At 43.7% G+C, this 25,004-nt stretch overlaps 1 protein-coding gene across 1 annotated transcript in view; it reads left to right on the top strand.

The window, feature by feature from the left end:
• The window catches only part of CEP85L (centrosomal protein 85 like), a 1,265,215-nt gene that overhangs the window by 196,733 nt on the left and 1,043,478 nt on the right, over nucleotides 1-25,004 (top strand). The window lies entirely within an intron of this gene.

Raw genomic sequence — 25,004 nt, 5'->3', positions numbered from 1 at the left:
GGGAGAAGAGAAGCAGCTTAGTTTTGTTGGGGTTTAGGATTAGATGTTGATTGGGGAGCCATTTTTCTACTGTATTGAAGGTATTTTGGGTTGATGTGAATAAAGTAGCTGGTGAGGTGTCAGAACAAATCAAGGTGGAGTCATCCACATATTGAATGCAGGTAGCATCTGGGATGACTGAATGAAGGTCCTTGATAAAGATGGAGAAAAGAAAGGGTCCTAGTCTCGAGCCCTGGGGGACTCCTAATGTGATGGGTAGGGGAGATGATAGCTTGTCCTGCCATAGGACTGCCTGTTGCCTGCCCTGCAGGTATGATTGAAACCACTGGAGTGCATTGTTGTTTAAGGAGAAGGCCTTCAAGGTATTTATAAGCATTTTGTGGTCAACCATGTCAAAAGCCTTGGATAGATCTAGAAAGAGTGCTGAGGATAGTTTATTATTGCGGTCGTGGTTAAATGACGTTAGAGAAAGAGAGGAGGGCAGAAGTAGTACTGTGGTGTGGCTTAAAGCCATGCTGAAAGTTGGACAGCACCTTGTTCTGTGTGAGGTAGTGCATGAGCTGTATGTGTGCACACTTCTCCATAATTTTAGCTAGAGGTGACAGAATAGCTATGGGTCTAAAGTTTGACAGTTCAGTGGAACTGCATCTTTTATGGAGAAGTATGACATGGGAGATTTTCCATATAGTGAGTACAGTAGCTTCAGATATAGCTCTGTTGATCAAGATTGAGATGGGGTATGCTATGGTGTCAGCAGCCTTTTGCAGATAGTCTGCTGGGAGGAGGTCGGCAGTCAGGGTGGGGGGGGTCTTAGTTTCTTAAGTAGGGCATGAATAAGTTGAATAGGGGTAGGTTGGAAGGTAAAGTATGTTTGGGTACTGTGTGTGGCTGCATTAAAATTAGAGCCATTGGGAGAGAGTCGGCTGGCTAGAGACTGGATAATCTCTGAAGAAGCTGTTGAAGTTATTAGCAATGTCTACTGGGGATTTTTATTGGGAAGCTGAGGGGGTGGAGTGGTGGTTTGGCCTGGGTGGAGTAGTTTGTTTATTCCTGCCCAGAACGTTTAAGGTTTGTTGTGTTGTTTTTGCAGTAGATGGTTGTAGTAGTTCTTTTTGTCTAAGGTTATGGATTTTTTGGGGGTCATTCCTTAGCTGTCTGAATCTTAGTTGATTAAGTAGGGCTTTTGTTTTTCGGTAGGTGGCCCATGCTTTGTTTCTGAGTCAAATCTTGGTTTTGGTATCTTTAGAAAGCCATGGTGCAATACTAACTTTGGTTCTAATAGAGTGGCTGGGAGCATGGGAGTTAAGAATAGAAAGGAATTTGGTGTTAAAGTATGCTTCTGCTTCATCTAGGGGGAGACTTTTTAGTACTGACCAGTTGCTTGCCTTAAGTTCATTGTGAAACTTGGTGAGAATACAATTCTTGTTGTTTCTTAATGTTCTATAGGTGGGTTGGTAGGAGCAGTGTACTTTGAGCTTGATTACATAAGTGAGACAGTGGTCACTTAGGTCATCAGGCAAAGTGCCTGATTTATAGGATTGAAGATGGATATTGGCGAGTATCCAGTCTAGGGTACTTTCCTTGTTATTGGGTTTTCCTGTTCTGGTAGGGGAGGTTATGATTTGAGTAAATTCACAGAGGTTTATGTGGGTTGTGGGGGTTTCACAAGAGCAAGTGTTTCAGTCAGTGTTGAAATCCCCAAGAACAATTGATGTTCTTCGTGTTTCGCTGTTGCAGTCATCACATTTGGGTTATCCTGCCAGGGGTAGCTCTCAGTTGTCCCAAATACCAGAGGCGTAGTATTTCTGCGTCGGTTGCTGCCGCTCTAGGACTGATGTCAGGTCATCAGTGGTATAAAATCCGGCAGCCAACGCCATTACATCAGTCTTTCCTGCCAAGGAGCCCAAAGCAGAAGCAGTTCACACGAGTGCCAGTTTGCCGCTACCTGACTTTTCATTTCCGAATTGAAGTTGAAGTCTTCTAAAGCTAAGTACCCCATTGGGGTTCCTTTTTTCTTGCTCTAACCAATGTCAGAAAAAGTTAACAATTGTCTGGCCTGTGGAAAGCAAATACCACACCGAGACTTCCATTCTTACTGCGTCACCTGTTTAGGCCCAGACCACGATGTCCCTCACTGTCGCTTTTGTGCTTTGTTCAACACCAGACCTATACATCGTCAGGCCCTTATTGTAGCTAGATATTTTTGCTCTCAGTCCTCGAATTCCGATATGGCTTCGGTAAGCCATCTGATTACCGATCTTCTGAAAAAACGTAAGGATAAAGACAGACCACACAGGTCCAAAACTGCCGATGACGCTTCCGTTAAGCTAGTCATCAGTTTACCGGTCCTCAGAGAGGCACTTTCGCAGCCCCCGATGCCTGCTTCTGTGGATTTGCAGGCCGCTACCAAGACCCTTTCGGAGTCCAGTATGCAGCGAGACTTTTCTTTGACTAAGGATCCTGTGGATGTCTCTACCTTGGATGGATCCGGAGCCACTGAGCAGGCACCGGCTTCTGAGGAAGTACTTTGCACTACCGATACTCTAAACAAACCAATGACTTCTTTCGCATCTCCAGTTCTTTCTAAAACTGCAGAGTTTCTAAGGTCCAGGGTATGAACTACACCCAAAACACTGACGACCCAAGCTCAGGCACCTGCTTCCTTGCCTCAATTTCAAATGCTTAAAATGGCGGAAGACGTTATTATGCTTATTAGGGGAAGCTGGGCTACCCCTTCCAAAAGAAAGAGACTTGTCCCCAGTAGTTTTATCTGAACAGGAGTCTGTTTACTCTGATGCTTCTGAATATGAAGACATGCAACCCCTCTTTGCTTATGAGGATTCTGATGCAGAGGAATCAATTTCTTCTGCCTCTCCACCCAAGGATTTTTCATTTGGTGAAACCCTTTATACTTTAAGGGAGCATTTTCAATGGGAATGTCAGAACTACCCTCAGTCAAAAAAGAGACTCAGTGAATTCTTAGATTTACCACAGCACAGACCTTTGGCCAATCCTCTTGTCCTGGATGTTGATGATGTTTTTATGGAATCTAGTGTGACTCCTGACACCCTTCCTCCTGCTCCCAGGAAACTGACAGGTACTACAGAGTCCCTGACTCTCACAAATTCCTTTTCATAAATCCTACTGCTGACCCAGAGGTCATCTCTCAAGAACATAAAGCTATTAAAGCATCCTCAGCTAAGATTCCCACCCTCTCAGACAGGGATTCCCAAGCTTTAGACAGATGGGGTAAAAAAGTATACACCTCTGCTACTCTTGCTGTTAGAGCACTAAATTGTCAGTTCCACATGCTGAAATATCAGCAGCATACCATGGAACTCCTCAAACAAATAAAAAATATCTTCCTTTCCTGCTTGTGCAGAAAATAAAGAATTACAAGGGCTTATGCATTCTGCAAGCCAAGTTACTAAGCACACCTTGCAATGTGGATTTGGCACCCCAGAAGCATCTTGCAGGGCAGCAGTCACTGGTTCTGTCCTTAGAAGGCATGCTTGGCTTAAGGAACAGACCTTGCCAGACCATGTCAAGTCAAAATTATTGGATGCACCATTGAACAAAGACAATTTGTTTGGCACCAAGGCAGAAGAGGTCTTAAAAAAGATGGAAGAAAAAGCTAAATTTATGCAGACAGTTAAAGACTTTTTACAAGTCCAGCCTCCAAGGTTCAGTAGACATTGCCCCTCCAAGCACTAGTCCTTTCCCGGCCCTCTCCAGGCCAGCTCAGCCCAGACCCATGGGAAGCAGAACCTCCAGACAGCAGCCCCAGGGAATGCAGAGATCTAAGCAATGGAGTTCCTCCTCTTCAAAAACGGAGTACTAAACCACCCCCTTATGGTAAGAACTCACAATGACTTTACACCTCCACTCTTTACCTCTGCCCATCTGCTTGTGCCCCTAGGAGAAACTCTCCTTCCATGCAAACAACTGGTCCACTATTACCGACGACTGATGGGTCCTCAACATAGTGTCCCAGGGATACAAATCTTATTTCCACACACTGCCAACCCCAAAAGGGTTCCCAGATCTTCTTCCAAACCAGTGGGCAGAGACCAAAAAGCAAGTCCTTTCCCTGCTCTTCATGAGGGCAATACAGCATGTACCTGCAGAATAGATATGCCAAGGTTTTTATTCCAGACCTTTCCTGGTACCCAGAAAAGAGGGCACCTGGCACCCAATCCTCGATCTATCCATTCTAAACACCTTTCTGTTACCAAAATTCAAAATTCTCACCCTCCAGCAGCTCCTTCCTATGCTTTCCAAGGGTGCTTAGTTAGCCACCCTAGACCTAAAGGAGGCCTACCTACACATCCCAGTCAGGGAATCTTGCAGGAAATATCTAAGTTTCAGGGCAGGATCTATGCACTTTCAGTTCTCTGTGCTTCCCTTTGGCTTATCCACTGCTCCCAGAGTTTTCACAAAATGCCTAGCTCCAGGCATTGCTTTTTGCAGACAAAGAAATAATCAAATTTACCCCTACTTGGGCGATTGCCGGATTCAGGCAGACAGTCAGGAAAAGCTGTTGCAGCACTTGACCTTAGTAAAGGCCCTACTGACCTCCCTGGCATATATTATCAACGAAAATAAATTCAAAGCTAGTACCCATACAAAAAATTGTATTCCTGGGAGCAAGCCTGAACACAGCATCCCAGATGGCATTCCGTACTCCAGAAAAACAAGCCTACCCGATGGGCTACTTCTCTCAACTAGCCACCAGAACCCAGTTATCCGCAAGGAAAATCCTGCAAGCTTTACGGTTCATGGCCTCCTGCATTCTACTCATTCCATATGCCAGACTGCATATGAGGAAAGTACAGTGGTACCTGAAAAGCCTTTGGTGTCAACACTCTCAAGACCTGGAAAGTATCATTCCAATGATACCTTGTCTAAGGAAAGATTTTCTTTGGTGGGCAGCAGCATGCAACCACAACAAGGGACTTCCCTTCTCACAACCCCATGCTGCCCAGTCCCTCACCACAGAAGCATCAGACTATGCCTGGGGTGCACACCTGGATGGCAGGTGCATTCAGGGCCATTGGAGCCCAAATCAAATACATCTGCACATCATCCAAAAAGAGAGTTCAGCATGCCCTGACAGCTTTCAGACCCCTACTGTCCCCAGGGCCTCTACTGATCAAAACAGACAACAACACAGTGATGTGGTATATCAACAAGCAGGGAGGCACTCACTCTTATCCTCTCTGCAGGCTTGCCATGATCCTTTGGCACACGGCCTCAGCCAAGCAACTACACCTGCTAGCACAATTCCTGCCAGGCTCCCTAAACTCTCTGGCAGACAACGTAAGCAGAAACCTGCTAGACCCACACGTGTGGCAGCTAGACCACAGAACTTTCACCCTTGTAACCCAGAAATGGGGCACCTTGAAGGTGTTTCTCTTTGCCTCCCACTCCAATCGTCAGTTCAGCAAATTCTGCACCAGGGAACCTCACAGCAAAGCCTGGAAAGTGGATGTTGTATCCTTCCAGTGGGTAAACATATTGGTCTATGCATTTCCCCCTCTACCACTCATTTCAAGGGTACTGCTCAAAATAAGTGAGGAAAAACCGAGGGCAGTCCTGATTGCCCCAGACTGGCCACGCTAGCACTGGTACCCACTGCTGAGCAGCCTGTCACCCCTGCCACCATGGCACCTACCTCAGATCCCAACACTACTGACTCAGAAGAATGGAGAATTCATGCATCCCCAATTGCAGACCTGCAGCCTGGCTTATTCCCTGACCTCTCCTCAAGCTGCCAGCCTAAGCAAACAAGTCCTAGATGTTGTATGTGAGACCAGATGCCCCAACACTAGAAAATCCTATGCTGACAAGTGGAAAAGGTTTTGCACTTGGATCCAGGCTAAGGGAGCCAAAACAGCACAGCCCTCCCTACCTCTCATCCTGGATTACCTAGCAGACCTACTGCACAGAGGTTTATCCTGCTCTTCTATTAAAATTCATGCCTCTGCCATCTCTGCTCATTACAGCACAGAGCCACCTCTCTTCTCACACCCTCTCATCAGACAGTTCCTAAAAAGGGCTAACAACTTAAGGCCACCCAGAAGAGATCCTACCCCAGCTTGGGACTTTAACTTTATGTTGGAAAAGCTCACACTATCCCCTTTGAACCTGCAGCTTCAGCAGAGTTAAAATTCCTCTCTTAGAAAACAGCCTTGCTTCTGGCCATCACTTCAGCTAGAAGAGTTTCAGAGCTACAAACACTCTTGGCTGTAGCACCCTTCATCATTTTCCATGCTGACAGAGTCTCCCTCAGGACTAACCCATCCTTCATGCCTAAAGTGGTGTCCAGTGTGGCTCTCAACCAATCCATTCATTTGCCCACCTTTTTCCCTAACCCACAAAACAAGGGGGAACGGATTCTGAACTCTCTATATGTGCACAGACAGCTCAGATTCTATCTGGAGAGGACTAAATCTTTTAGAAAAACTGACCAATTGCTAGTCAGCTTCGCAACAGGGGCAAGAGCCATATCCAAACAAACTTTCTCCAAATAGATAGCACACTGCATCCATTTCTGCTACAAACAGCATGGGAAACCACCCCCACAGGGGGTCAGGACACATTCCACCAGGGCAACCTCCACCTCTGCAGCTTTTTTCAGAGGGGTCCCCACCAGGGACATCCTGGAGGCTGCAACATGGACTTCTGTTCATACCTTCACCAAGCATTACCACCTGCCTATCTTGGCCAAATCCAGGGCAGGCTTTGCCACCACAGACTTGCAGGGCATCCTAGCCAGCCCCCAATTCTTCTTGACTGCCTGCACCCTTTCATCAGCTTTGGGAATCAACCCAGATGTAATGACTGCAACAGTGAAACACGAAGAACATAGTACAGCTGTGTACACTTACCATAAATGTAGATGTTTGAGTGTGTTCCCTGTTGCAGTCCTGGTTCCCCCCTTCATCTCCCTTGTCTCTCTCTCTATCTATCTCTTCCTCTCTCCTTACAGGGAATTTTTGATATTTGCTTTCTACTGGTGGTGTTCTTCCACCATAACCTAACTCCCTATTTGGGGGCTACTGACAGTTGGGGCAAGAAAAACTGATGTAATGGTGTTGGCTGCCTGATTTTATATCACCGACGACCTGATGTCAGTCCTAGAGCGACAGCAGCTGACGCAGAAATACTACACCTCTGGTATTCGAGCCGACTGAGGGCTACTCCTGACAGGATAACCCAAAGGTGATGACTGCAACAGTGAATGCACTAAAACATCTACATTCATGGTAAGTGTACACAACTGTACTTTTCTTGGGGTTAGTTATTGGATAACCAGTATAAGAAGTCTTCTAAGGTCTGTGTTCCTCCCTGGGGGAATGTAGACACAGACAATGTTTACATTTTTGTTTTTATTAATTTGCAGTTTTGAGATAAGAGTATCAGCATTATTGAACTGGGGTGGTTGTTGGGTGTCTATGCTGACAGGATAGACTTGTAAAGTATGGCTAACCCACCACCCTTTCTGGTGGCACGGTCTAGTCGAAACATATTGTACCCTGGTGGCAGAATCTCATGGTCCTTGGTGGCAAGCTTTAGCCATCTTTCTGTTAGGCATAATATATCTGGGGAATGAACAGCTAAGAGGGCATGCAGGTCCTGAGTTTTTGTTATTTATGCTCCTAATGTTTAGATGGCAGGCCAAGTGAGTTAGGAGGGTCTATTTGTTGTAGCTTTGGTGGTAGGGGATATAGTAGGGGGATTAGGGTCGACAGGTGGGGATGGACCAGGGTTTGGGTAGGTGTCACCATCCTTTGTGAGGTTGTAGTGTATCCTGAGTATGAGTTTTAAGATTTTGAATAAAGTTTTGTAATAGTGTCTAGTTTTAGGACTAATGTAACTAGGTCTAGTAAGATGGTAGTATTTAAGGGTTAAGGAGGTAAGCATGAGGGAGGTGAGTAAGGGTGCATTATTATCTGTTGTATATTAGATGGATGTTTGGAATTTAGGGCAGTGGAAACTTGGGTGACCCTGACATTTGTAGGCGGTTAGGAGATATGGGATGAATAACGGGGTTAGAAGTAGAGTTAATAAGACTATTTTGGGTGATAGCATAGCCACTGAATGAGACTTGAAACTTAGGCAAAAGAAATAGTAGAGTTAGAGGACTTGTAGTATTAGGTTGAAGGTGGTGCTGTTGAGTGACAAGTTGATGTTCTTCATGTTTCACTGTTGCAGTCATTACTTTTGGGTAATCTGCTGGCAGGTTGCCCTCAGTCGGCCTGATTAACAAAGTCTTGGGTCCTGCGTCGGTCACTGTCCCTTCTTCCATGACGTCAGGGTTATAAAACATGCAGCCAATGTCATTACCTCAGTTTTTCTTGCCCCAGATGTGAGGTGCCCCCTGAACGGGGAGCAAAATAAAATTTTAAAACACAAAAATATATCTCCAACCAAAGGCAAATACACAAAAAAGGCTTTTAAGCATAGTAACAGAATAGAGATGTAGTCCGAGAAAAACAGGTGGCTGGAGGGAGGGTAGCCAGGACTGCAACAGTGAATACACACGAACATCTACATTTATGGTAAGTGTACACAACTGTTCTATGTTCTTCATGTTTCACTGTTGCAGTCATTACGTTTGGGTAGATTCCCAAAGCCATGGTTGGGAGGATGGATTTGTACAGCATTAGGGCCAGCTAAAATGCCCTGCAAGACAGCAGTGGCAAAGCCAGCTCTGGATTTAGAGAAAATTGGTAAATGATGATGCTTGGTGAATGTATGAACTGAACTCCAGGTAGCAGCTTCTAGAATATCCCTGGTAGGAACACCTCTGAGAAAAGCTGCAGAAGTAGATGCAGCCTTAGTGGAATGAGATCTGATCCCCTGGGGGATAGGTTTTCTATGGTGCTTTTAGCAGAAATGAATGCATTGGCGTTATCCATTTAGAAATGGTTTGTTTTGAAATGGCCTTTCCCTCTGCCCCTGCAGCAAATGCTACCAGCAGTTGTTCATATTTTCTTCAAGTTTTAGTCCTGTCCAATTAGAATCTAAGTTGTCTGTGCACATCCAATGAATGCAGAATCCGTTCCCCTTTGTTCTGTGGATTGGGAAAGAAAGTTGGCAAATGAATGGACTGATTAAGAGCCACACTGGATACCACCTTGGGCATGAAGGATGGATTGGTCCTGAGTGACACCCTGTCCGCATGAAAGATAATGAAAGGCTCCACTGCCGTACGGGCCTGTAACTCGGATATTCTTCTAGCTGAAGTGATTGCTAGAAGGAAGGCTGTTTTCCAAGAAAGAAATTTTAAGTCTGCAGTAGCAGCTGGCTCGAAAGGAGGTTGAGTGAGTTTCTCCAATACAAAGTTAAGGTCCTAGGCAGGGGTTGGAGCTCTCCTGGGTGGTCTCAAGTTTTTGGTCCTTCTGAGGTACTGCTTGAGTAGAGGATGACAGACGAGGGGAGGTTCTGTGTTATAATGAGCTGAAATGGCTGCGGCGTGGATTTTAATGGAGGAAAAAGACAGGTCCTTGTGAAGCATCTCAGTTAAGTATTGTAAAATCTGAGGTAAATTGGGCGCTGCTGTGCTCATCCCTTGCAATTGGTTCCAGGCACAGAATCTTTTCCATTTTTCAGCATAAGATTTTCTAGTACTAGGTCTTCTCGCTTCCAAGATGACATCCATCACAGGTTTGCTGAGGGATGCTAAGGGTGAATTTAAGTGATTAGACTAGCTGCAAGGTTCAATGTTGGAGGCTGAGGGTGCAGAATTTGGTTCTCCTGCTGAGACAGTAAGGAAGATGTCTGAGGCAGGTGCCATGGAGATATTTGTGACACACTGCGCAGGAGGGGGTACCAGTGTTGGCGTAGCCAGTCTGGAGCAATCAAAATCATTCTTGGTTTGTCCTGTTTGACTTTTAACAGAACTTTGCAGAGTAGAGGCAGAGGGGGAAAGGCTGAAGGACAGAGCATCCACTTTCCAGGCTTTTTTGTGTGGAATCCGTGTACAAAATGTGTCCAACTGGTAGTTCCGGACTAGGCAAATAGATCTATGTCTGGGCTCCCCATTTGCTTGGCAACATGTTGAAAATCCGTGGTTCCAGTCTCCACTCGTGTGGGTCCATGAGGTTTCTGCTTAGTCTGTCTGCCAGTGTATTTAATTTTCATGGCAGGAATTGAGCTTGTAGGTGCACTTGGTAGCTCAAAGCCGTGTTCCACAATGCCATGGGCTAGTCTGTAGAGGGGGTAGGAATGTGTACCCCCCTGCTTGTTTATGTACCACATAACCGTAGTGTTGTCCGTCTTTACCATTAGTTGTCCTGGAAGAATGTAGTCCTTGAAGGCTGTCAGCATTCTGTACAGCTAACATTTCTTTTTGATTCATATGTAGGTGTATTTGATTTGGATCCCATTTGCTCTGAATGCACTTCCCTGCCAGGTGAGCCCCTCATGCATAGTCTGATACGTCTGTAGTTAGGGTTTGGGCAGCAGGGGGTAGCGTGAATGGCAGTCCCTTGTTTAGGTGGCAGGCCTCTGCCCACCATAGGAACTCCAGGCGTAGGCAAGGTATGCTAGGAATCATTGTTTCCAGGCTGTGACAAAGTTGACTCCATAGACTTTTTAAGTACCACTGAAGTTTCCTCATATGTAGTCTTGCATATGGAATTAGAAGAATGCAGGAGGCCATGAACCCCAAGGCTTGCAGTGTTTGTCTTGCAGATAGCAGGGTTTTTGTGGCCACTTGTTTGAAGTAAGTTACCAAATGAATTTGCTTTTCTGGCATGAGGAAAGCCATCTGGGCAGGTGTATTCAAGCTTGCACCCAGGAATGTAATCTGTTGAGAGGGTACCAGTTGTGATTTCAACAGTGAATGCACTCGAGTATATACATTTATGCTACGTGTACACATCTGTACTTTACTGATTGGTTTAAAAAATTGGGGTGTCGTCTAGTACCAATAAATGTAGCAGCACCAGGGGTGGGGAGGGAGTGGGGTGCGAAGTGAGGGCAAGCGGAGCAGGGATGAACCAATGCCTATACTAAGTTGTAGCAGTTTAACCTGTTTGAGGAAAGAGGGGGGGGGGAAGAGAAGGCAGTAGGAGTGGTTAGAGGGATGCCTTGATTGACTCAAGACACCACACCAGAGGTAAGTTTAATGTAAAGGCCAAAAATCTGCACTCAGCACTTTAATGTTAGTTGCACTCAGCACTTTAATTTTACTTATGTTTAGCAGGAAAGACAGACCAACAGTGTACGATTTTTGAGGATTTTTGAAATTTTTATGAGTAAAATAAAAAAATAAAAAAAAAAATGTTTTTTTTTCTATATCAATGGAAGATTACTTTATTTGCTGAATTGAAAGTGGATGAGGCAGGCGAGTATTACATCACCACTAATGAGAAATTTGTTATGGTTACATTAAAAGTATAGCGCAAGTTTTCACCATTGCATAGAGTGGGTTAGATACATAATTTGTTTTGTTTAATTTGTAGTTGTTGTTAGGCAGTAGGTATGGTTTCTATGTTTGTAGTGTTTGATATGGGATGCTTTATTCCCAGGAGAAGCAAACTTCCTGTTTGGAGTAGATACTGCAATATGTTGTTGGTCAGTTCCTGCTTTATAGGAAAACAATGGCAGGGCTTTATGCTTCATTCTATGCTGTATTTCAGACTTTTGTGGCATTAGCACAGCTTCTTTTTTCCTACATCCAGACTATTTATTAAAAAAAATATTATCAGATCATATGCTGGACATTAGGTAAGCAACAAACAATGCACGTGGGTGAGTGTTTCTGCATATAATGAAGTGGTTGTTCCATCTCTAGAACAGATCACCCTTGCATGTTAAATAGAGAATTGTGAATTAAATGTTTTTCTCAGTTTACAGAGTGAGCAGTAATTTCACACTGGATTAGAATGTTAAGTAAGGCAAACATTCTGATTTTATCAAGCAATTCAGACAGCATATGCACGTTTCAGCAATATAATTCTGCATTCACTTTTCACATTAAAACTGAGGGCATTAAATGAATATTGACTAGAAATGGCAATACTGTACTTATGTGCATACATGTCCAGTGAGAGAGGCTGTTGACTGTTCATACTTGGCAGATCACTGTGTTTTTGTAACTGCAAGCTGCAGTAAACAGCAGATAAAAGCCTGACTGTATCTGTATGCACTAAGGGAAAGCGTGCAGCTGTTCTTGTTGTGCTTTGTTTTAGGAAGTCTGTTTTGTGCTTTGTCAGTTTGTAGCCTGAAGACATGACTTATCACTGTGGAACATAAAATAACAGTAGTTAAACTTTCTTCCACCATATTTTTTATATCTTAAGCCTTGTGATAAGTAAATGTTGATTTCCAAAAGTCATAGTTTGGTGCTGTCTGTGAACTGTACTGCATTAGGAAGTCTAAAAGCCAGGATGAACCTTTATGACTCACTAGGAGACGGTCATGTACCAAATCGGTAATTTTGCCTTAACCCTCTAGGATGAGCTAAGAATAATAGTAATATTGTCTGTTTACACCTACTGTAATAATTGTAAAAGCACATTATGAAAGACCCTGAAAGATTTTGTCTTAGTTTGTGATGGACACAAAACTTGCATTTTTACTTATTTGTTAACCAGGTATGCACACAGGACACAAATACCCCTTTTCAGGACCTAAGTCAGACAGTAGGCAAATAGAATCAAGCCCTGTACCCTGAATTACAAGAAGCAAATCATTAACGATGCATACATAGTGTTAATCCTTTGCACTACCAGATAATGCCCTGATAGTGTGATCTTTGCCTAGTACAGCTAGACAATGATTGTGATTTTGTAATATGTTTGACCCTATGAAGCCAACGATCTGCTACTACTGGTGCCTTTACTAAATCGCTGGTTTCAGAGTGTACTCACCCCCCCCCCCCCCCGCCACAAAAAGACCTGTTCTGATATTCTTCCCAGTCTTGGTCCAGAGAGGAGATTAAAGGATCCCAGTCCAGCATCATCATCATTGCTGTTTTAGGGACTTTTTGTCTACGATCTACACATGCTTCACCCTTCCAACATCTGACATGCAGTGATATAAAGTCATGAAAATAGCAAGCATCTTCTGGTACGTGGCTGTGTTCATTTTGATTATTGTGTGAAGCTTATGTTCTCACTACCAAGATCTGTTATGTGTATTAGAGTGTCTACTTTGAATGATTGATTGAAATTTCAAAACTTCGAATGTCATATGGCCGGGACCATATGATCGAAGTTTTAAAACTTTGAACATTCAAAACAAAACAAAAACAAATTAATACACATATATGCAGGGGGCAAGCCCTCTTGCACCCCACACCCCCACCTATTTAAATATACCAACTCCGAGATCGGACTACAGCGAGGAAAAGGGAATATTCCCATTCCGCTCTGTATGGAGATCTCTGTTTAGGTGTTCGAAGTTTTAAAACTTCAGTCATATGGTTTCGACCATATGAGATTTGAAGTTCTAAAACTTCGATTACCTAAATGGGACCGTATTAGAAAATGGGCAAAACCGTACATTGGCACCCTGATTGGAGAAACAGTGTTTTCCAGCAGGGTGTTGCTGTACAGATAATGCCAGCTGAAAAACACACCTGGGCATGTGTTATTTACACAGTAACACACACCCTGTTGGGCATTATGGCGTGCATGAAAATATGTCCCACTCCCCAGATTAGGCAGTCTTGAAAAATACCACCACCACCACCTAGGTGCAAGACTTGCTAATTGAATCCAAATTGCCCTGGTTGTAGTCAGGGCTATGTCCGTGTGCACCACAGATCTGTCAAAAGATACTGTCTTTCATTTATGTTTTGCAGGTGTGCAAGTTATGACTATATGTATATATTTTAGCAACCAGACAACATGGACAGTATTGCTAGGTTTCATACAAAAGTTCCCAGATAGCTGTAGAAAGTTTCTGCTGACAGTAAGTGTGCATCTTGATCTGTTATTGTGACAGTGGGAAATACTACCAGCCCAGCTGTCTGTAATTTTGTAAATAATTCTATATCATTTGTGAGTATTAATATGATTTATATAGAAGTGTGACAGGAGGAGATACTACAAGCCCAGCTATCTGGAATTTTGTAAATGGTTGTGTGTCATTTGTGAATGCCAGCATGCTTCATGTAAGATGCTTGTGCTACAAGTGTGTTAGAACTGTATGTTATGTACTGAGCTAAAGTCTAACCACAGCATGCCCAGCTGGCTTAGAACAGAAATGTATATAAACTATTGTAACTGTGTGAATGTATATATTTTTAACAGTGGAAACTAGAACATAGAGGGTTAACTTGCAAAACTTCAAAAAAATAGTTGAAATGAATTATTTTACAATTGTGCTGAATCTTTCAATTTCAATCAACAGGAGACAGGATGCCTACACTAGAGGGCTCTCTTTATTGTTTTGTAAGTGTTTTATTGTTTTATGTCTTCTAACATTTGTAAACATCTGAAGGCTATGTATTATCACATAGAGATGTTAAATGTGGGCAATTTCTGACAATGGGGGTTTATCTTGGGAACTAAAGTCAGGTGACAATATGTGATCTCATCCAAGCTAACCCAACAGTAATATTTGGTAATAAGAACTCTCAGAGAGAGGGCATTTTGTATTTATCTTTGACCCAACAACATCCACTCATCACCACTTGTGCCTGCTTGTTGTTCTGTAAGTATGTTTTAGAGCATAGTAACTCTTTTAGATTCAGATAGGAATATAGTAAAGTATAGCTTATATATTTTCTTTCTTTATTTGAGACTGTCTTGCATTGTTTCCTGTGATTTTGATCTGTAATGTAACTGAAAGTACTTGCATATCTATGTGGTGATACTGTACAGGCCACTCCTAATAGCCTGGCGCTTGGTCAAACTACCTTTTGGATTAATAGTACCATTACACAGTAGGATAGGACACCCTTAGATAAGAGCCTTAAAGTAGCTGATAAAGAGTGGCTGGTGGCAGTTGGAACTACCTCATAGTTTGGGCATAGGGGAGCATAGCTAGTAAACTAAAAATCCTAACCAAAATCAGTTCAAATCACTCCTAAAGGAACACCTTACTAATCATTGGCTATGCTCTTGCCACTCTCTGGGATAATTATTAACCCTCTTCTACTACTGTTCTCAGCATTACCTATCACCCCAGCACCTCTTCTTCTACTGTTCTCAGCATTACTCCTATCATCTGTGTATTAATTATGCTTATTAGAGAAATTATTCCAGTACTTGCTTTGTGCAGTTGCTGTTTTTGTACTATTGCTTGTATTGATGTTCATCGTGTTTCACTGTTGCAGTCATTACTCTTGGGTTATCCTGCTGGCAGGCTACCCACAGTCGGCCTGAATTCCAAAGTCTTGGTCTGGCGTCGGTTGCTGTCACCTCTTCCCTGACGTCAGTGCGCCAGGAGTATAAAAGATGCAGCCGACGCCATTTTCTTCAGTCTTTCTTGCTGCGCGGTGCCCGAAGCAAAAGCAATTCACAAGTGCCGGTCGGCCAACTCCTGAGAGTTTCAAAATTGAATTTCAGATCCAAAGTCTTCATTAAAGCTAAGTACCCCGTTGCTTGCTCCAGACCGATGTCAGAAAAAGTTAACAATTGTATTTCTTGTGGGAAGCAAATACCTCATAAGGATTTTCATTTTTACGGTATTCCTTGCCTAGGCCCTGATCACGACGTTGCTAGATGTCGGTTTTGTGTTAGATTTAACCAACGCATTATTGAGCGTCAGTACGATTTTCCCTTTCATTACTTTGGCCGAAGGTTTAATTATATTATGCCGTTGGAACAGCCGACGACCGGAGTTTATAAAAAGCGCAAGGAAAAGGACAGACATCAGAGGTCCAAAACAGACGACGAGGCCCCTGGTAGGTCAGTCGCCAGTTCTCAGTGAGGCGCTTTCGCAGCCCCTGACGCCCGCTACCTCAGAGCCACAGGCCGCTACCAACTCCCATGTGGAGCTGACTAGGCCTCTGGATACTCAAGGTATTGGACCTTCGGAAACTATTCCCTCAGATGGGTCCGGAGCCGCTGAGCAGGCATCGGCTTCTGAGGGTGTTTTCAGACCTACACAATTACATGTCAAGCCCTCCTCAGCTTCAAAGACTAAAACAGCTCTAAAGACAAAGAAACAAGTACAGCATTCTCCTGGACAGACTTCCATGCCCAAGAAACAGAGGTTAAAATGGCCGAAGACCTAATTACTTTGATCAGGGGTTCCCAACCCCCTCCTGATAAGAGGCCTAGGAAAGAGACAGAATATGACTCTTCTGATCAGGTTTCAATTTCCTCTGACTCCTCTTCTGAACAGGGATACTCTCTTCCTCCCTATGAGGATTCTGATGCTGAAGAATCTATTCCTTCAGCCTCTCCTCCTGAGGATTATTCTTTTGGGGAAACCCTGCATACCATGAAGGGAGCATTTTCACTGGGAGAGCCAAGATTATTCAGAATCTAAGAAAAGGCTCAGAGATTTTCTTTTACTACCTCAGCACAGACCTCTTGCTATTCCACCTGTTCTAGACATTGTAGATGATGTATTTTCAGAGTCCGGTCTCCTGACTCTTTACCCCCTGCACCTGCTAAGCCAGACAGATACTACAGGGTTCCAGACTCTAATAAATTTCTATATAAAAACCCTGCTGCTGCCCCAGAAACTGTATCTCCGGGTCCCAAAGGGGTCAAGGCTTCCACTGCAAAAAACCCTGTCCCCTCTGATAGAGATTCTAGGGCACTGGACAGATGGGGGAAAAGTTTACACTTCTGCTACCTTAGCTGTAAGGGCTTTAAATTGTCAGTTTCATTTGCTTAAATATCAGCAATACTTAATGTCAGTGCTTAAACAGAAAATGTTGACAAGTTCTGAATGTTCTGATAACAAGGAAATGCAGGATTTATTACATGCAGCTGAACAAGTTGGAAAGCATACTTTGCAATGTGGTTTTGATTCACTGAAGGCATCTTGCAGGGCCGCTGTTACGGGTTCTGTCATTAGAAGGCATGCTTGGTTAAAGGAACAGAATCTGCCTGATCATGTTAAAGCAAAATTATTGGATGCTCCATTACAGCGTGATACTTTGTTTGGTGTTAGGGCAGAAGAGGTGTTGAAGAAAATGGAGGATAAAGCGAAATCCATGCAGACAATTAAGGATTTCCTACAGGTACAGCCACCCAGATTTAGCAGGAACTGGCCTACAAAGAATTGGTCCTTTCCAGTGTCAGACAGGCCACAAAGAGAGGCAGATACAGATGCCTCAGAGGCAGATCACAGTCCCAAGACTCATACAGGCCTAAACAATGGGGTGCTTCTACCTCCAAAAGTGGAGAAGACAAATCACAACCATACAGAAAACAGTCCCAATGACTTTCCTCTGTCAGAACCAAGCACTTATCTTTTGGCAGCCCCCTTAGGGGGAAAACTAGCACTTTTTTTCACCAAATTGACGCATGATTACCCAGGACAAATGGGTCTTGAACATAGTGTCTCAGGGCTACAGGTTCCACTTTCACACCCTGCCAAGGGCAAAAGGTATGTCAGACCTGCCACACAATCAATGGGCAGAGGCACAAAAACAAGTTTCATCCCTCATGGACATGAGGGCCATTCAGCAAGTACCACAACAAGAGCAGGGACAAGGATTTTACTCAAGACTTTTCCTGGTGCCCAGAAAGGACAAATCCTGGAGACCAGTACTGGGCCTGTCTATTCTAAACACATTTCTGGACGTTCCAAAATTCAAAATGTTGACTCTGCAGCTGCTACTGCCCATGCTGGGGAAGAAGGCTTGGCTTGTTACTTTGGACCTAAAAGAGGCATAGCTGCATGTCCTAATCAGACAATCTTGCAGAAAATACCTCAGATTCATAGCTGGCTTAATGCATTACCAATTCTCTGCACTGCCCTTTGGCCTATCTACTGCGCCCAGGGTCTTCACCAAATGCCTGGCACCAGTAATTGCATTTTGCAGACAAAGAGGAATTCAAATATATCCTTACTTGGACGACTGCCTATTCAAGCAGAGAACAAAGACATTCTCCTACAGCATCTGGCGTTTGTAAAAAGATTACTAATTTGCCTAGGGTACACAGTAAACGAAAATAAATCAAAACTAGTACCCTTTCAAGAGATAATATTCCTGGGTGCAAGCTTAAATACAACTGCCCAGATAGCTTATCTCATGCCAGACAAACAAAGACAACTGACTTCTTACTTCAAAATGTTGGCAACAAAGACCCAGTTATCTGCAAGAAAAATTCTGCAGGCTTTGGGCTTCATGGCATCCTGCATTCTGCTAATTCCATATGCCAGACTGCATATGAGGAAACTACAATGGTATCTAAAAAGTGTTTGGACTCAACATTGCCACAGCCTGGAAACATTAATTACCCTCATTCCCTGCCTGCAACAGGAGTTTTGATGTTGGGCACAGGCCTGTCACCACAACAAGGGACAGCCTTTCACTTTACCCACAGCCAGGCAGACACTAACAACGGATGCATCAGATTATGCCTGGGGGGGCCCACATGGCAGGAAAATGTATTCAGGGCACATGGCCCGCAAGCCAGATGCATCTTCATATCAATCAAAAACAGATGCTAGCTGTTCAGAATGCCCTGACAGCTTTCAAGGATCTACTTCATCCAGGACAACTACTGATAAAGACGGACAATACTACAGTCATGTGGTACATAAACAAGCAGGGAGGTACACATTCCTACCCACTCTGCAGACAAGCCATGACTTTGTGGGACACAGCATTGACTTATCAAGTTCACCTGCAAGCACAATTCCTGCTAGGAAAAGTAAATACTCTGGCAGACGAACTAAGCAGAAACCTCATGGATCCCCACAAGTGGAAACTGGATCCACAAGTCTTCAGCACGATAACAAGGAAATGGGGATGCCCAGACATAGATCTATTTGCCTCCCCTCACAACTGCCAACTACAGAAATTATGCACAAGGATTTATCACAAGCAACCATGGAAAGTGGACGCCCTATCCTTCAGCTGGAAAAACCTAACAGTATATGCCTTTCCTCCACTGCCTCTCCTCCCTAAGGTACTCCTAAAAGTCAGACAAGAGAAGCCAAAAATGATACTGATTGCCCCAGACTGGCCACGCCAGCACTGCTACCCAATCCTAAAGAACTTGTCTCAAGGTCCAGCCTGGACATTGCCTCAAACGTCTTACTTACTGACCCAACAAAACAATCAGATCCTGCACAGCCAAATCAGTACCTTAAATCTGGCAGCATGGCGGATAATGTAGCATTTCAGAACACTCCACTCTCCAAAGCTGTAATGGATGTTATCTTGGAGGCCAGGAGGCCCAGTACCGGAAAATCTTATGCAGAAAAATGGAAGAGATTCTGTGCTTGGAACCAGGAACAAGGAATTGACACATTTGTACCAAATATTCCTCAGATTTTACAATATTTAACTGAGATGCTGGACAAAGGCCTATCCTTTTCATCAATTAAGATTCATGCCTCTGCCATTTCAGCCCATTACAATATGGAACCACCTGTCTTTTCTCATCCTTTAATAAGACAGTACCTCAGAGGGGCCAAAAACATAAGTCCCCCAAGGAGAGCACCAGTACTTGCATGGGACCTAAATTATGTCTTGGAAAAACTCACACTGCCTCCTTTTGAGCCAGCCTCAACAGCGGATATTAAATTATTATCCTGGAAAACAGCTCTGCTCCTAGCAATAACCTCGGAGTTACAGGCACTCATGGCAGTGGAACCTTTTATCATTTTCCATCCAGACAGGGTTTCTCTGAGGACGAACCCTACATTTATGCCTAAGGTGGTGTCCAGTGTGGCCCTTAACAAAATCATTCACTTGCCTACCTTTTTATCCAAACCCACAGAACAAGGGTGAGAGACTTCTGCATTCTTTAGTCATACACAGACAGCTACCCTTCTACTTGGACAGAACTAAAGCTTTCAGAAAGACTGAGCAACTTTTAGTGGCATATGCTGCAGGATCACAAGGAAAGGCTATCTCAAAACAGACTATTTCAAAATGGATAGGCCATTGCATTCGCTTCTGCTACTCACAGCATGGCAAATCAGTGCCTAAGGGCATTAGGCCACATTCTACCAGAGCAGCAGCCACTTCAGCAGCCTTTCTCAGAGGAGTACCAACCAAAGACATCTTAGAGGCTGCAGCTTGGAGTTCAGTGCACACTTTCACAAAGCACTACCACTTGCCTCTCTACTCTAAATCAAGAGCAGGCTTTGCCACTGCAGTTCTGCAGGGCCTCATAGCCTCTCCTAATCTTATTTAGCCCAGCCACCCATCCTCAGCTTTGGGATTCAACCCAAGAGTAATGATTGCAACAGTGAAACATGATGAACATAGTACAGTTGTGTACCTACAATAAATGTAGATGTTTGAGTGTATTCACTGTTGCAGTCCAGGTTACCCTCCCACCATCCCCCTTTCATTTGCTGGGTCTTATCTGTACTTCTGTATTCTATACAACGTATGTGGTGTATTTGGTTTTAGATGAAGGAAATGTTTACCTTAGTGCATGCATGTTTTTTGGCATAATCTATTTAGCCTACACTTTTGGGGGCACCTGACATCTGGGGCAAGAAAAAGTGAAGAAAATGGCGTCTGCTGCATCTTTTATACCCCTGGTGCACTGACGTCAGGGAAGAGGCGACGGCAACCGACGCCGGACCAAGACTTTGGCATTCAGGCCGGCTGTGGGTAGCCTGCCAGCAGGATAACCCAAGAGTAATGACTGCAGAGTGAATACACTCTAACATCTACATTTATGGTAGGTACACAACTGTACTTTTTATTGACTGTACTGTACCATTGCCTGGATTGTATTCTGTTGCAAAAAATTGTTTTCTGTAATACTGTGGAGCTTTTCTCCCCAGGTCTCCACTGAAAACAGGCCCTCGGCCCAGCCGGACACTTCCCGGTAAACAAATGTAATAAATAATAATAAAAATAAACCTGTGCCAGCCTTTCCCAGGAGTGTGCGTGTCTGTGCCTGCCTTTCCCAGGTGTGTTTGTGTGTGTCTGTATATAAATTAAGTCTCAGTGTGTGTGTCTCAGCTACTTGGGCAGGGACACGAAGCACTGGTAGGACAGAGAGGGTACTGGAGATCTTGGTTTGGCCACTCAGCTGAGATCTCAACCCTATAGCTGTGCCATTGGGGAGTCTTATTGGGGATCCTGGAGAAAGATGGAGAAACCGCCACCAGACCAACTGTGATCTCTGTGTACTCTTAGGGGAAATTGCAGTTTACGGTGTGTGTACTTGTCATACTCCCAGTGTGCATGTTCCCCACTGTTTCCAGTGGTGAGGATTAAGGCTCCTTGATTACTGGGCCAGTGCCGTGGCGTTACAGTTATTACAAAAAAAAAAAAAAAATTGCTGTGCTTTGTAACTTCACAAAATTCAATTTAAGACTTGAAGTCATACTCTCAACTCTCCAAAATTTTGTAGAACGTCCAGGTTTTTGCCTCATTTTTTGGTCTGTACTCCACAATAAGTGATTTTATGGTCGATCATTGAAGATTGAACTCAGTAAATAATGGCATATTTGAGTTTCAAACTTATATCCTTCAGAAAGTAAATACCTATGCAAAATCTGTTATTTTATCAAGTTTATAAGAGCAATAATTAAAATCTGTCAGTAGTTTTGGGCCTTTGCCTCCATATTATTTTTGGCTTTGTCCAGAAGTCTTGCGCTAAGAGGTACACTTGGATTATAAAGTTTTGCTGATTCTTCTTCTTCATTATACTTGGTTTTAAAGTTATAAGCTTCTTTCATAGTCTGAGATTATAACTTTATTTTGTCAAAAAGCTTTGGATGTAACCACTATACATTGGAATAAAATTATGTCATAAGCGCTTTAGATTCTTTTCCTGCCCTGGTTGTTTTGCAGTTGTAATATGACATTAGACTAAACACAGTGTTAAAATGCTTAATCTGCAAGTACTAGTTTTCTTGTTTTACTTTATTAAGAAGTGGGCATGTGTGTTTTGTGCTGTTCTCCTTTGTTAACCAATCTGTTTGTTAAACAGTGGATGTTCTTCATGTTTCACTGTTGCAGTCATCACATTTGGGTTATCTGCCTGCAGGTAGCCCTCAGCCGGTCTGAATACTGGAGTCTTCAGATTTCTGCATTGGATGCTGTCGCTTCTTCCATGACGTCAGGTCGTTAGGGGTATAAAACATGCAGCTGACACCATTATATCAGTCTTTCTTGCCGTGCGGTGCCCGAAGCAGAAGCAGTTTGCAAGTGCTGGACGGCTGACTCCTGAAATTTTCGTTTTCGAGTTTCAGACCTGAAGTCTTCAAAAAGATAAGTACGCCGTTGGAATCCTTTTTTCTTGCTCTAACCGATGTCAGAAAAAATGAACAATCGTCTTGCCTGTGGAAAGCAAATACCGCATAGAAATTTTCATTCTTACTGCGTCACCTGTTTAGGCTCAGACCATGATGTCCCTCGCTATTGGTTTTGTGCCTTGTTCAGTGCCCGAACTATTTGTCGTCGGGCTATTTTTGTAGCTAAATACTTTTGTTCTTGATCTCCGTACTTAGAATTGTTTTATTAAGCCATCCGAGTGCTGATCTTTCAAAAAAACGTAAGGATAAAGACAGAGACAGACTGCATAGGTCCAAAACTGCCGATAACGCTTCCGTTAAGCTAGTCGCCAGTCCGCCGGTACTCAGTGAGGCGCTTTTGCAGCCCCTGATACCTGCTACTACAAATTTGCAGGCCTCTACTGAGACCCATTTGGACTCCGGTATGCCATGAGATGCTTTTTCTTCTGTGGAACCTGCGGATGTCTCTACCTTGGATGGGTCCAGAGCCGCTGTGCAGGCACTGGCTTCTAAGGGTGTATTCAGGCCTACTGATTTTTATATTAAACTGACGACTTCATTTCTAGCTAAGACTACCGAATTCCTCAGGCCTAAAGCTCACACTACTCCTATAAAACAGCCGACCAAAGTGCATTCTCAGGCCCATGTGCCTCAAAAACAAATGATTAGTATGGCTGATTTTCTTTCCGATTCTTCTGATCAGGAATCTGATATCTCTGTTCCTTCTGACTACCAAGATTTACCCTTATCTACTTATGAGGATTCTGATGCAGAGGATTCCATTCCCTCTGCTTCCCCTCCAGAAGATTTTTCTTTTGGTGAAGCCTTGCATACCCTTAGGGAGCATTTCCGCTGGAAAAGCCAGGACTATTCTCAGTCCAAAAAGAGACTTAGGGAATTTTTAAACCTTCCTCAACACAGGCCTCTAGCTATTCCTCCAGTTCTGGAGATTGTCGATGTTTTCTTGGAATCTAGCCTTACCCCAGACACTTTTAACTCCAGCTCCCAGGAAACCTGATAGGTACTACAGAGTACCTGACTCACAAATTCCTCTTCAGAAATCCTACTGCGGATCCAGAGACCATATCTCAAGGCCAAAAGGCATTAAGGCTACTACTGCCAAAAACACTACCCCTTCTGATAGGGACTCTAGAGCTTTAGACAGATGGGGTAAGAAGGTGTACACTTCTGCTACTTTGGCCATTAGGGCTTTAAATTGCGAGTTTCATATGTTAAAGTATCAGCAGCATATTATGGGACTACTTGAACAGAAAATGACGTTGATTCCTGATTGTGCTGAACACAAAGATTTACAAGAGTTAATTCATTCTGCTGACCAAGTTGGTAAACATACTTTGCAGTGTGGTTTTGATGCTTTAGAAGCATCTTACAGGGCTGCTCTCACTGGGTCTGTACTTAGAAAGCATGCTTGGCTTAAGGAACAAAACTTGCCAGATAATGTTGAAGCTAAATGACTGGATGCACTCTTAAACCAAGAGCACCTTTTTGACAACAAAGCAGAAGAAGTCCTCAAAAGAATGGAGGAAAAAGCTAAATCTATGAAAACTGTTAAAGGTGTTTCTAACAAGTACAGCCACCTATATTCAGTAGGCATTGGCCTTCAAAGAACTGGTCCTTTCCAGTACCTTCCAGGCCTTCTCAGTCCAAACCCAGGAGCAGCAGACCACCAAGACTTCAGTCTCAGGCTATGCACAGATCTAAGCAGTGAGGGGGGCTCCCACTTCCAAAGCAGGGAGTAGTAAGCCACCCCCTATGGAAAAATGGCACAATGATTTATCCTTAACTCTTCCAAGCCTTGCTCAACTACTTGCACCGTTAGGAGGAAAGCTCGCTCTGCATGCAAAAAACTGGGAACTCGTTAACCAAGACGAATTGGTTTTAAACATCGTTTCCCTATGATACAGATTCCACTTCCACTCACTCTCAACCCCAAGTGGATGACCAGACCCCCCCCCGAACCAGTGGGCGGAGGCCCAAAAACAAATGCTGTGTCTCCTCAGTATCAGGGCTATTCAGCCTGTCCCAGCAGAACAGAGTAGACAAGTTTTTTATTCAAGCCTGTTCCTAGTTCCCAGAACAAAAAACTCCTGGCGTCCTGTCCTGGATCTGTCTATTTTCAACACCTTTCTGGTGGTTTCAAAATTCAAAATCCTAACTCTTCAACAGCTTCTTCCTATACTAGCCAAGGATGCCTGGCTGGCAACCCTAGACCTAAAAGAAACCTACATGCACATCTCAATAAGGGAATCCTGCAGAAAATACCTGTGTTTCAGGGCAGGCTCCGTGCACTATCAGTTCTCTGCACTTCCCTTTGGCTTATCTACTGTGCCCAGGGTATTCACAAAGTGCCTAGCTCCAGCCATTGCATTTTGCAGGCAGAGAAGTATTCAAATGTACCCATATTTGGATGATTGCCTGATTTAGGCAGAGAGTCAGGACTTGCTATTACAACACCTGGCATTTGTAAAGAGACTTCTAATGTCACTGGGGTACACCATCAACGAGAAGATATCGCACCTATTACCCTGCCAACAGATTGTATTCCTGAGAGCAAGCTTGAACACAACTTCCTAGATGGCATTCCTCACTCCAGAGAAACAAGTTTACTTTACAACCTACTT

The sequence above is a fragment of the Protopterus annectens genome, chromosome 1.part1, assembly GCF_019279795.1.
Source record: "Protopterus annectens isolate FY-2018-M chromosome 1.part1, PAN1.0, whole genome shotgun sequence".
In the NCBI taxonomy this organism is placed as follows: domain Eukaryota; kingdom Metazoa; phylum Chordata; order Ceratodontiformes; family Protopteridae; genus Protopterus; species Protopterus annectens.
This window is presented reverse-complemented; position numbering and strand designations above follow the sequence as displayed.